Genomic DNA, 12,245 nt, shown 5'->3' with positions numbered 1-12,245 from the left:
TTGAATAATTTATCTATTGACTCTTTTAGGTACTTCAGATAAGCAGTCATCTGAAGACAATGACAGTTTTCTCCCTTCCTTTATAATTCTTTTATAATTTATTTTAATGCATGCATTACTATCTGGCTAGGACCTTCAGAAAAATGTTGAAGACAAATACTGAGAGCAGGTACTCAACTTTTTATGTTTAATGATATTCGTACTGCATTAAAAATAATAAAACAGAGTTATAGCTAAGGAATTTATTAAAAAGAGATAAAACAAAATAATAAAATAAAATATTAAATGAATCCATAAGAAGCTGAAAGGATAAAATGGGACAAAGGCCCATAATACTAACAGAAAATAAATTGTATGATGATACATTTAAACCTAAACATAATAATCTAAATATAAATATTCATACTACTACTGCTACTACTGAAAATCACTCAGTCAGGTCCGACTCTTTGCGACCCCATAGACTATATAGTCTATGGAATTCTCTAGGTCAGAATACTGGAGTGGGTAGCCTTTCCCTTCTCCAGGGGATCTTTAAATTGGTCTGTGTGTGTGTCCAGTTGCTTTATTCATGTCTAACTCTTTGTGACCCTATGGGCTGTAGCCCACCAGGCTCCTCTGTCCATGGGATTCTCCAGGCAAGAATACTGGAATGGGTTGCCATGCCCTTCTCCATGGGATCTTCCTGACCCTGGGATTGAACTTGCATCTGCTGGCATCACCTGCACTATCGGCAGATTCCCTTCCCACTGAGCCACCTGGGAAGCCCCAAAATGGTCTAGATGTCACTAATTATAATGCAAAGGTTATTAGATTGGAAAAGTATATCCACTTACATGCTACCTACAAGTAACATGACTTAAATAAAAAACACAAATGAATTAAAAGTAAAAGAATAGAAAATGACATACCAGATTAATACTAATCAAAAAGAAGCTGAAATTGCCTTTGCAGCATTAGGCATGACAATTTCAGATCAAGTAATGTCATCAGGGATATAAATAGGTATTTTTATAAATATGATAAATGATTAATTAATCAGGAGGATGCAACAAACCTTAGTGATTATGCCCCTAATACTAGAGTTTCAAAATACATGGATCGTAAACTGATAAAAACATCAGGGATGGATACATAATATGAATGAAATGCTTCCATACCCCATCTCAACAACAGATACAAAAGGCAGATAGAAAAATCAGTAAGGTTTAAAAGTCTTCAAAAACAAGATTAACCGACTTTTTATAACTGGCATTATAGACACTCTGCCCAGTAACAGCAGAATACACATTCTTCTGAAGTACATGTCAAACATTTACCAAGATAAATGATATTTGGGGCCATGAAACGGTCTTGCTAAATTTAAAATGATTTTAGGCATACAGAATTTGTCCTCTAATCATAATGATGTGAAATTAGACATGGAAATATAAAGATCTCTGGAAAAAAACCAAAAAATTTGGAAATTAGGTAACACATTTTTAAATAATCCATGAGTCAAAAATATAATTCAAAAGGAAAAGCAGTACTTTAAGTTAAATGAAAATAAAAATATAACTTATTAAACATGTCAGATGTTGACAAAGCAAAATTTAGCGGGAAATTTATAGTGTGAAACACCTATGTTAGAAAAGAAGGAAGTGTCAAATCAATGACCTCAGCATCCACCATAAGAAACTAGAAAATAAAAGAAAATGAAACCACATTAGACACAAGTAAGGAAGAAATTAAAGATAAGAGTAGACACTGATTATATAAAGTATAAAAAACTATAATTAAAAAAAAAGAAACCATAAAGCTGGTTATTTGAGAAGAATAATAAATTTATCCACCCTTTCCCCAGACCAAATAGGAAAATAGGATGAGATGACACAAATTATCAATCTCAGGAATGAAAGAGTGGCATTAATACAGATTTTTCAAAATTAAAAACATAATGAAGAGTATTACAAAGATATTATGCCAATAAAGTTTACGCCTAGGTGGAAAGGAAAAAGCCTTTAAAATATACAAACTATTAAAGTCCATTCAAGAAGAGATACATAATCTGAATAACCCTACATCTATTAAATAAATTAAAGTCATAGTTAATAACTTTTCCACAAAGTCAACAATGTTTCAATGTCTTCACAGGTGATTACCATGAGGCATTTGAGGGCTAATAAAAGACTGATGCTGGGAAGGATTGGGGGCAGGAGGAAAAGGCGACAGCAGAGGATGAGATGGCTGGATGGCATCACCGACTCGATGGAAGTGAGTTTGAGTGAATCCGGGAGATGGTGATGCACAGGGAGGCTTGGTGTGCTGCGATTCATGGGGTCACAAAGAGTCGGACACGACTGAGCGACTGAACTGAACTGAAATCCACTTCTATACAAATTCTTCTTGAATATTGTAAGGAAAGGAATACTTCCCAACTCATTCTTTAAGACTAGCATTATCTCACTACAAAGTCTAATAAATGCTATAGAAAGAAAATAAACTATGAACTAATATTCCTCTTACACATAAGTGCAAAAAATTTACATAATTTAAGCAAATCTAGCAATATATAAATAAAACACATTAGTCTAGGAATGCAAGGCTGGTTTAAACATTCAAAAATTAACATAAATCACCATATTCACAAATTAAAAAAAGAAAAAAAATGATTTTAATAAATATAGAAAAAGCATCTGAGGAAATAAATTGTCCATTCCTGATAAAAGTTTTCAACAAACCAGGAGTGGAAGGGTATTTTTTCAACCTGAGAAAGGTCATCTACAGAAAACCTACGGCTGACATCATACTTAATGTTGAAACACTGAAAGCTGTTGTTGTTTTCTGTCAGCTAAGAAATAAGGTAGAGATATATACTTCACTGCTTCTATTTAACATTCTGTCTGAACAGGAGGTTCTAGCCAAATAAATTAAGCAAGACTTTAAAAAGGCACACAAATGAATGCTAATTAGTGCTGATGATTAAAATAAACAATCACCACCAACAATAACAACAAAAAAGCAAGAATTCTGTATAGCTTTTGCAGTTTTAAAGCCTGTAACATAATTATATAAATTACTACATTGCAATGTTTAAATTCACAATGAATTCTCTAGAGTATTCTTTAGAAGATATAGAAAATGATGTAGTTAACCAGTAGTGATATACCCTGAAAGAGAATGGCATTGAGGAAACAAATCAAATATTATTTCTTTAATCTACAATTATAATCCTTATTCCAATTCTAACCAGATTCCTGAGTATGGGTGAGTTTCTTAATGCAATTTTATAATCCAAATTTTGTTTCAAGAATTCAATGAGGAAAAAATAGATCTAAACTGCCTAATCAAGGGTCTGGTATAACATAAGTTTTCAAGAAGTGAGAAGCATAAGTCTGAAGGCAGTACAGCGTCTAGAAGATTCCAAATGGGAAAAAATATGAAGGTATGGTATTTAGCCCACTTGACTTCACATTCCAGGATGTCTGGCTCTAGGTGAGTGATCACACCATCGTGATTATCTGGGTCATGAAGATCTTTTTGGTACAGTTCTTCTGTGTATTCTTGCTACCTCTTCTTAATGTCTTCTGCTTTTGTTAGGTTCATACCATTTCTGTCCTTTATCGTGCCCATCTTTGCATGAAATGTTCCCTTGGTATCTCTAATTTTCTTGAAGAGATGTCTAGTCATTCCCATTCTGTCGTTTTCCTCTATTTCTTTGCATTGATCACTGAGGAAGGCTTTCTTATGTCTCCTTGCTATTCTTTGGGCCTAAGAAAGCATGACTCTGAACAAAGCTAGTGGAGGTGATGGAATTCCAGTTGAGCTATTTCAAATCCTGAAAGATGATGTTGTGAAAGTGCTGCACTCAATATGCCAGCAAATTTGGAAAACTCAACAGTGGCCACAGAACTAGAAAAGGTCAATTTTCATTCCAATTCCAAAGAAAGGCCATACCAAAGAATGCTCAAACTACTGCACAATTGCACTCATCTCACAGGCTAGTAAAGTAATGCTTAAAATTCTCCAAGCCAGGCTTCAGCAATATGTGAACCGTGAACTTCCAGATGTTCAAGCTGGTTTTGGAAAAGGCAGAGGAACCAGAGATCAAATTGCCAACATCTGCTGGATCATGGAAAAAGCAAGACAGTTTCAGAAAAACATCTATTTCTGCTTTACTGCCTATGCCAAAGCCTTTGATTGCGTGGATCACAATAAACTGTGGAAAATTCTGAAACAGATGGCAATACCAGACCACCCGACCTGCCTCTTGAGAAATCTGTATGCAGGTCAGGAAGCAACAGTTAGAACTGGACATGGAACAACAGACTGGTTCCAAATAGGAAACAGAGTCCATCAAGACTGTATCTTGTCACCCTGCTTATTTAACTTCTATGCAGAGTACATCATGAGAAACGCTGGGCTGGAAGAAGCACAAGCTGGAATCAAGATTGCCGGGAGAAATATCAGTAATCTCAGGTATGCAGATGACACCACCCTTATGACAGAAAGTGAAGAGGAACTCAAAAGCCTCTTGATGAAAGTGAAAGAGGAGAGTGAAAAAGTTGGCTTAAAGCTCAACAAAGAGTTGAACAAAGAGTTGGACACGACTGAGCGAATGAACTGAACCGAACTGAACTGACTGAAGCAACTTTCCCACTACACATAAAATTAGCTGTTTTCATACCATTTGCCTGACACTGAAGTGATGTCTTCTGAACAATGGAGGAAGCTATTGCTACACAGAAGATAACACATGGAAACATCAAGATCTGCCTGTATTTACGCTTCATTATTGTTAAAATTGGAGAAAGGAATAAAATGCTTGGAATAGATTCCTTATTCTACACTATATATGTGTGTGTGTGCGTGTGTCTGTGTAGATAATATGATATATAATATTGCTCCTTATTTTATATCATAAATATATACACATATATACGAACACACATGCATGCATGCATGTATTAACATTTTGAACCTCAAAAAATATCCCCATAAAATATTTTTAACTTAAAATGGCAAGAAATGTCCCATACTCTTATAGTCTTAATTTTGATCAGTAAATTGGTAGTCTTCTTGTTTATACACTTCAAGATTTCAGAGAAATCATCTACTTGAAACTTCCTTCTCAGCCTAAGCTCTGGATCATTTTTGTTTATAAGCACTTCTGACATGAATATCTCTGTTAGTTAGACATTTAATTAGCTTGCTTTTCCTTCATGCAGTGACACAGTATATATTTCTTCATGTATGTGCGCCAGATAATAAATTTTATAAGAACAAAACAAAGGTAAGACTATGTTTTTGGTACCACTCCAACCAGTCCATTCTAAAGGAGATCAGCCCTGGGTGTTCTTTGGAAGGAATGATGCTAAAGCTGAAACTCCAGTACTTTGGCCACCTCATGCTAAGAGTTGACTCATTGGAAAAGACTCTGATGCTGGGAGGATTGAGGGCAGGAGGAGAAGGGGACAACAGAGGATGAGATGGCTGGATGGCATCACCAACTCAATGGACGTGATTTTCAGTGAACTCTGGGAGTTGGTGATGGACAGGGAGGCCTGGCATGCTGCGATTCATGGGGTCGCAAAGAGTTGGACACAACTGAGACTGAACTGAACTGAACTGAACCATTCCATCTCATTTTTGGGAGAGGAAGAGCTAATCTCATACACAGTTGAAAGTATAGCATTAATTCTAAAGAATCTAAAACAACTCTCACACTTATATTTGCCTATATTTCTCTTCTTTTTGTAGAGTGTTCCTCTCCAAGAATCCACAGAAAAATAAGACCTATCATCCTTTACATGAGACATTAAGTAATATCAGTGACCAAGGAATGAACATAATGCAACTCAGAAAAGAACAAACATGGATGATTTCATAATCCCTTGTAGTCAACATCACGTATTCTTGTAAGAATACTTGATTTTGTTTTATAGTGTTTGTAATGTTCCACAATGTTTTTAGAGTTGTCTCTCTTGATAAGGAGACAATTGTTGTGATAGACAATTGTTCAGTTCTATTTGTTTTGCATTTAAACTCATTCTCCCTTTACTAATAAATATAGGAAAAAAGCTTAAAGTTAGGATTATGTACAGAGACCAAAACAAACAAACAAACAAACACGTGAACAATTCCCAGGAATGAATCTTGCAATAGCTTAAATAGGAGTTAGTAGCTTAAATAGGAGTGTTTTCTTCTTCTTCTGTTTTTCGCTTTTCTTTCTTATATAACAAGAAATCCACTGACAGTTAGTATTAGCCTAGAGCAAGAACTCCGCACTACCCGCCAGGAAGCTGGTTATTTCTATCTCACAGGTCTGTCATCTTTAGTATGGTGGCTTTTGTCCTCATGTTGTCAGTCATTGCTATACCAGTAGGCTTTATCTCTGTAGCTTGGGTAAGAAGAAAGGCAAGAGGAAAATCTATGCAACACTATTTCTTTTATTTAGGAAAAAAATACTAAAATTTCCCCATGATAGTGTCTCTTCCTTGGCAGACTTATGTCTTATGCAACAAATCTGATGTGCATGGCCTCCAAGCTACAAGGGAGTTTGGCAAATTGAAAGGAAAGGAAAAAACTAGTCTATAAAAGTTGTTCAGTGAACCAAATTTCAACGTTTATCACAACTTTAACATTGAGAAATATCACCAAGTTATTAGTACTATTATCTAGCTGAGGAAAAATACCACATTGATGTTTACTATAGTTAATTATATATTTATGCCCAAGAATCCTGAACATCTTTATATACCACTCACACAAATTCAAGGTATGTGATGCCGAATTTTATGTATCAACTCAGGTAGGCTATAGTACCCAGTTATATAACTAAACAATTGAAAGTTTTCTGTAAAGTTGTTTTGTGGGTATGGTTAAAATCTAGAATCAGTTGTCTTGAATGCAGACATAGAGAACAGACATGTAGATATGGGGGTGGAGGGGAGGAGAGGGGAGGACAAATTAGGAGATTGGGATTGACATATATACACTACCATGTGCAAAACAGATAACTAGTGGACACCTGTTGTATAGAGCAAGTAGTTCAGCTTGGTGCTCTGTGATGACCTAGATGGGTGGGATAAGAGGGGAGTGGGAGGCAGGTTCAAGTGGGAGGGGATATCTGTATACATGTAACTGATTCACTGTGTTATATAGCAGAGACTAGCACAACACTGTCGGAGAAGGCAATGGCACCCCACTCCAGTACTCTTGCCTGGAAAATCCCATGGAAGGAGGAGCCTGGTAGGCTGCAGTCCATGGGGTCACTAAGAGTCAGACACGACTTAGCGACTTCACTTTCTCTTTTCACCTTCATGCATTGGAGAAGGAAATGGCAACCCACTCCAGTGTTCTTGCCTGCAGAATCCCAGGGACAGGGGAGCCTGGGGGGCTGCTGTCTATGGGGTCGCACAGAGTCGGACACAACCAAAGCGGCTTAGCAGCAACAGCAGCAGCGGCACAACACTGTAAAACAATTATGCTGCTGTTGTCTTTGAGTCGCTAAATTGTGTCTGACTCTTTTTGGCCCCATGGACTGCAGCACTCCAGGCTTCCCTGTCCTTCACTATCTCCCAGAGTTTCTCAGACTCATGTCTATTGCATCAGTGATACTATCTAACCATCTCATCCTCTGTTGCCCTCTTCTACTTCTCCTATTGGAGGAGGGAATGACCAACCACTCCAGTGTTGTTGCCACGAGAAACCCATGAACAGTATGATAAGGCAAGAAAGCAATTATACTCCAGTTTTCTAAAAAAAACAAAAAATAAAAAATAAATACATAAAACATACAACTGTGTTTAAAAAAATAAATAAAATAGAATCAGTTTTCTGTAAGTAAGGGTACTAGTCTCAATAATATGGATGAACCTCTTCTAATCAGTTAAAGTTTTTAAGAACAAAACTTGTTTTCCTATGCTAAGTCACTTCAGTCATGTCCGACTCTGTGCGACCCCATAGACGGCAGCCCACCAGGCTCCCCCGTCCCTGGGATTCTCCAGGCAAGAACACTGGAGTGGGTTGCCATTTCCTTCTCCAATGCATGAAGGTGAAAAGTGAAAGTGAAGTCGCTCAGTCGTGTCCAACTCCTAGCGACCCCGTGGACTGCAGTCTACCAGGCTCCTCCATCCCTGGGATTTTCCAGGCAAGAGTACTGGAATGGTGTGCCATTGCCTTCTCCGCTAAGTTTTCCTAGAGAAGGAGAAATTTTCCAACACTCTAGCATCAACTCTTGCCTGAGCTTCCAGTTTTCTGGTGGCCTACCTCACAATTTCAGACTCAAAACTACAGTACCATCTCCTGCCTGAGTATTCAGCCTGCCAGCCTGTTCTACAAATTTCAGACTTGCCATCTCTCAACCCAAATCAAAAGAGCCAATTCTTAAAAGAAATTCTTAAAATAATTTTCTCTGTAGTAGAAAGATAGACAGAGACACAGAAATTTAGGATATATAGGTAGAGATATCTCCATTTGGCTCTGTTTCTCAGGAGGACCCTGACTAATCAAGGCATAGACTCAATCATATGGATAGGGTCAATCTTGTCAATGTTATATATGAGAATTTATCAAGTGCCTACTAACTGTGCAACCTAGGCCAATAACATTACCTTGTTATGACTTAACAATGTATGTTTGCCATGGTTCAGAAGACAGCATCCAGTATGTAAGAAGATATTACCACTGTGACTTTCATAAAAGAAAATTCACAGATACCAATGCATTTATATAATATGTTATTAGATGGGTTATTATATTTAATAAAATTATAACAATGCCTAACACATAATAAGGACTATATAAATGTTCTCCATCTTCTCATTATTATTACAATTATCATCATGGTCATAGGGAAATGCAAAGAACATTGACATGGAGATGATTAAAACAGGGACACCTTTGTTCCTGAGCTGTGTGGCATATGTTTTAAGGCAATAAACTATCAGCTCTACTAATGGAACTAATAGGTTAAGTTTCCCATGTTGCTTGAATTATTTCCCCAGGAAAATTAAATTTTGTTAAATAGAAAATCTAGTTTTATCTCTAGTAACTTGAAAAATCTTAATTAGTGACACAAAAGCCATGTTAAAATTATTTAGATCAGAAATAAACACATCATTATACCAAAACAAACAAATTGAAGAGCTACTGTAGTTTAGCTGACATTCCAGACAGAGTATCTTGGTAAAATAAGATATGAACAGGCAATTTCAAAAGGAAAGAATCAACATCAATCACATAAATTAAATTGATTAACTTTCATACTTAATCAATCACAGGCATGAATCTTATACAATCTACTGGTGACCTCAGTTACTTTGTTTAATCATGCACACCAATATCAGTACAATGCTTGATTTTCCAATTAAAACAACTTTGCAATTAGATCTAATTAACATGTTCCAATTAAATAGGTTAAATGCAGCAGTATTCAATAAATTTAAGCCCCGTACTATTCTCACAGTGAAAAGGTTCTCTAAAATTGTTTGGATATGTAATCCTTTAGGTGCCACAGCTTAACAAAAGAAGTAAGAAAAGGTCAACAGTTTGGCTCAGAAATAACATAAGCCAGATTGGTAGAGAAGAATAAGCATCCCAAATTTCTCAATTATCTCCTGGATCATCACATAAGCCCTTCATGATAGCCCCATTAACAATTTGCCAGTGGAAGCATTTGTTAAAGGAATATTTGCCCTCTTCACACACAAAAAAAGACATCCCCACTTGGAGTTAGAGGCAGTTTTATTGGTCTTTATTTAATCTTAAATAAAGGAAATATGGTTTGTTTGACTTTTGAACCAGTAAACTTTTACTTTGACCCTTGGGTTAAATAATACATAATAGATTACCTTTTTAAAGCTTCCTGTAGGGAGAAATAGTGGAGAAGGAAATGGCAACCCACTCCAGTGTTCCTGCCTGGAGAATCCCAGGGACGGGGGAGCCTGGTGGGCTGCTGTCAATGGGTTCGGACAGAGTCAGACACGACTGAAGCGACTTAGCAGCAGCAGGGAGAAATAGAGGTTAAGAATATTTTGTTTCACTTTGTTTTTAAGCCTTTGATTTATGATTCTGACTTCAGACATCCCTCCATCCTGAACTCCTAGTTTCCTTTCATCAAGAGAGCCCCTGCTCTGATTACTATATTGTAATGTGCATAAGTAAGTCTTCTTGGTGAATTCACTGTTCACAGAGAGCTATCAGTATCTGAGAAGTCACACCAAGTAAAATCCAAGTCTGAGACACCCCTGGAGCATGAAAGAGGAATTATACAGCACTCACTTCATCCCTATGCTAGATAAAATAGAGGGATAACAGAGCCTAGTCTTTCCATTTAGACCATTCTGCTGTATATGTATATTGTTCTTTGAATTCTTCTTCAAAGTTCCCCTTGTCTCTACTCTAATACAAAGTAACCTACAAAACAACTGCACATAGTTGTTAGATTATAAGCATGCAGTATTTGATTGTTTTTCAGGAAGCTACTTTTTTCAGACTTTTTATCTCTTAGTCTTTTTCTCCTTCCTTTGCCTTCACTTCATATTCTCACAATATATAAAAATATATTCTAATTTTGAAAACACCTTAATTTTAAGATTATTAATACAGAAACTGAAGTTCAATAAGTTTATCTTGATCATTGTTTTATATATTTTGATAATTATGTCTAATGCTATATATTATATTATAGCAAAGACACTCCAGTCTAGACATTTACCCAAAAGAGCTAGTGCACACAATCATTCTTGATTTTCAAAAGAGGAGAGACTTGTGTTTTCATGTAGCTTGAAAACTTACACTCATCACTATATAGTTATTGGTGTATCATGCTTTATATGTAAAAAATGACCAGATCATATTTATGAAATTTGCAGTTTTTTTTTAATCAAAAACAGATGTAAATATTGTAGTGCTCACTTCAGACAGGACAGGGGTCTCAGTCATTGTTAACGGAGGTTCTTTTGGAATAAAATGTGCTTAGCTATGCTCTAGCTATATCAAGGTAAGGATACAATATAGGTCTCTCTCAATCACAATACAAATTATTCCTTTAACTTGTCTCAGTGTAACATCATTTGGTTGTAAGGAAATAGCATATATATATACTATATACCTAACAATCATTTATATATATATAAAACAAAATTTTGGGTGGCCCTTACAGGATATATCAATTAAATAGATATTACTAGGAACTCTCGTTTTCTAAGGGACATCATGTTCTACTTCTTCTAATAAATCCTAGATGATATAAACTGGTCAAGAGCGTGAGTTCTAGACTTGGAATTCAAACTCCTATTGAGACACTTTCTAATCCTATAATATTCAATGTTATCAAACTAACTTTTGCCTCATTTTCATTATATCTAAAATTGCACTGACTACATAGGTTTATTTTCCAAATTATGAATTATTCCATATAAAGAACTTGCAGAAGTATGCAGCTAGTAATAAGCATTCAATGAACAATGGCCAGTATCCTCTACTTTTCTCTCACTTTTCTCTCACTTACTATTCCAAGTAATTTTAAAATGCAGTAATTTTACTGCAGACTGAAGTTGCCTTTAAAGTATATAAGGACCAAAAAAAAATCTTTAAACCTTTTCTGTCAAATACTGTTTGTCATAATTCTGAAGATGGATTTTTAAAGCTGTTTTGCTGCATCATAGGACAAAGCAAATGAGTAAATATATTCTATAGTTTCTGTTGTTACTGACAACTTTGACAACTAGGTTTCTGAGCCTGGGGAAAAGGAAATATAGATATAAGGTAGTACAGGTTAGATAAAATTCTTACAGTCCTGAATTCAATTGGAAACAGAAGAATGGATATGCATATTTATTTTTAAAGAGTACATAATGTATTTTGTCTTAAAAAAAAAATCCTGAAACACACCTGGGCAATATCAAACCTGGTAGCAATGAGCCCCTACTACTGAGATTATAGTCTAACAAAATTACTTCTGGATAAAAATAGCCAGAGCTTCCTGGAAAAATAGGTGGTCTCAGATCTAGATATGGAATATGCTTGATATACTGCAACATTTTGTCACACCAGAAAATAAGAAGCTATGAAGAACTCTAAAACCATGAAGAAAAAAAAAAAGACTCAGGAGCCAACTTGAAGAGTTGCCAAAGTGGACATTTGGAGTACTAATATAAATAAAGAAATCAATAAATTGAATCACATCAAACAATTTAAAATTCACAAACTGATATTAATATCCCTCTCTATCTCTATCCCTCAAAAAATATGCAACTGGA

This window comes from Bison bison, unplaced genomic scaffold (assembly GCF_000754665.1).
Source record: "Bison bison bison isolate TAMUID 2011002044 unplaced genomic scaffold, Bison_UMD1.0 scf7180017864490, whole genome shotgun sequence".
In the NCBI taxonomy this organism is placed as follows: Eukaryota; Metazoa; Chordata; class Mammalia; order Artiodactyla; family Bovidae; genus Bison; species Bison bison.
Note: the sequence above shows the minus strand (reverse complement) of the source record.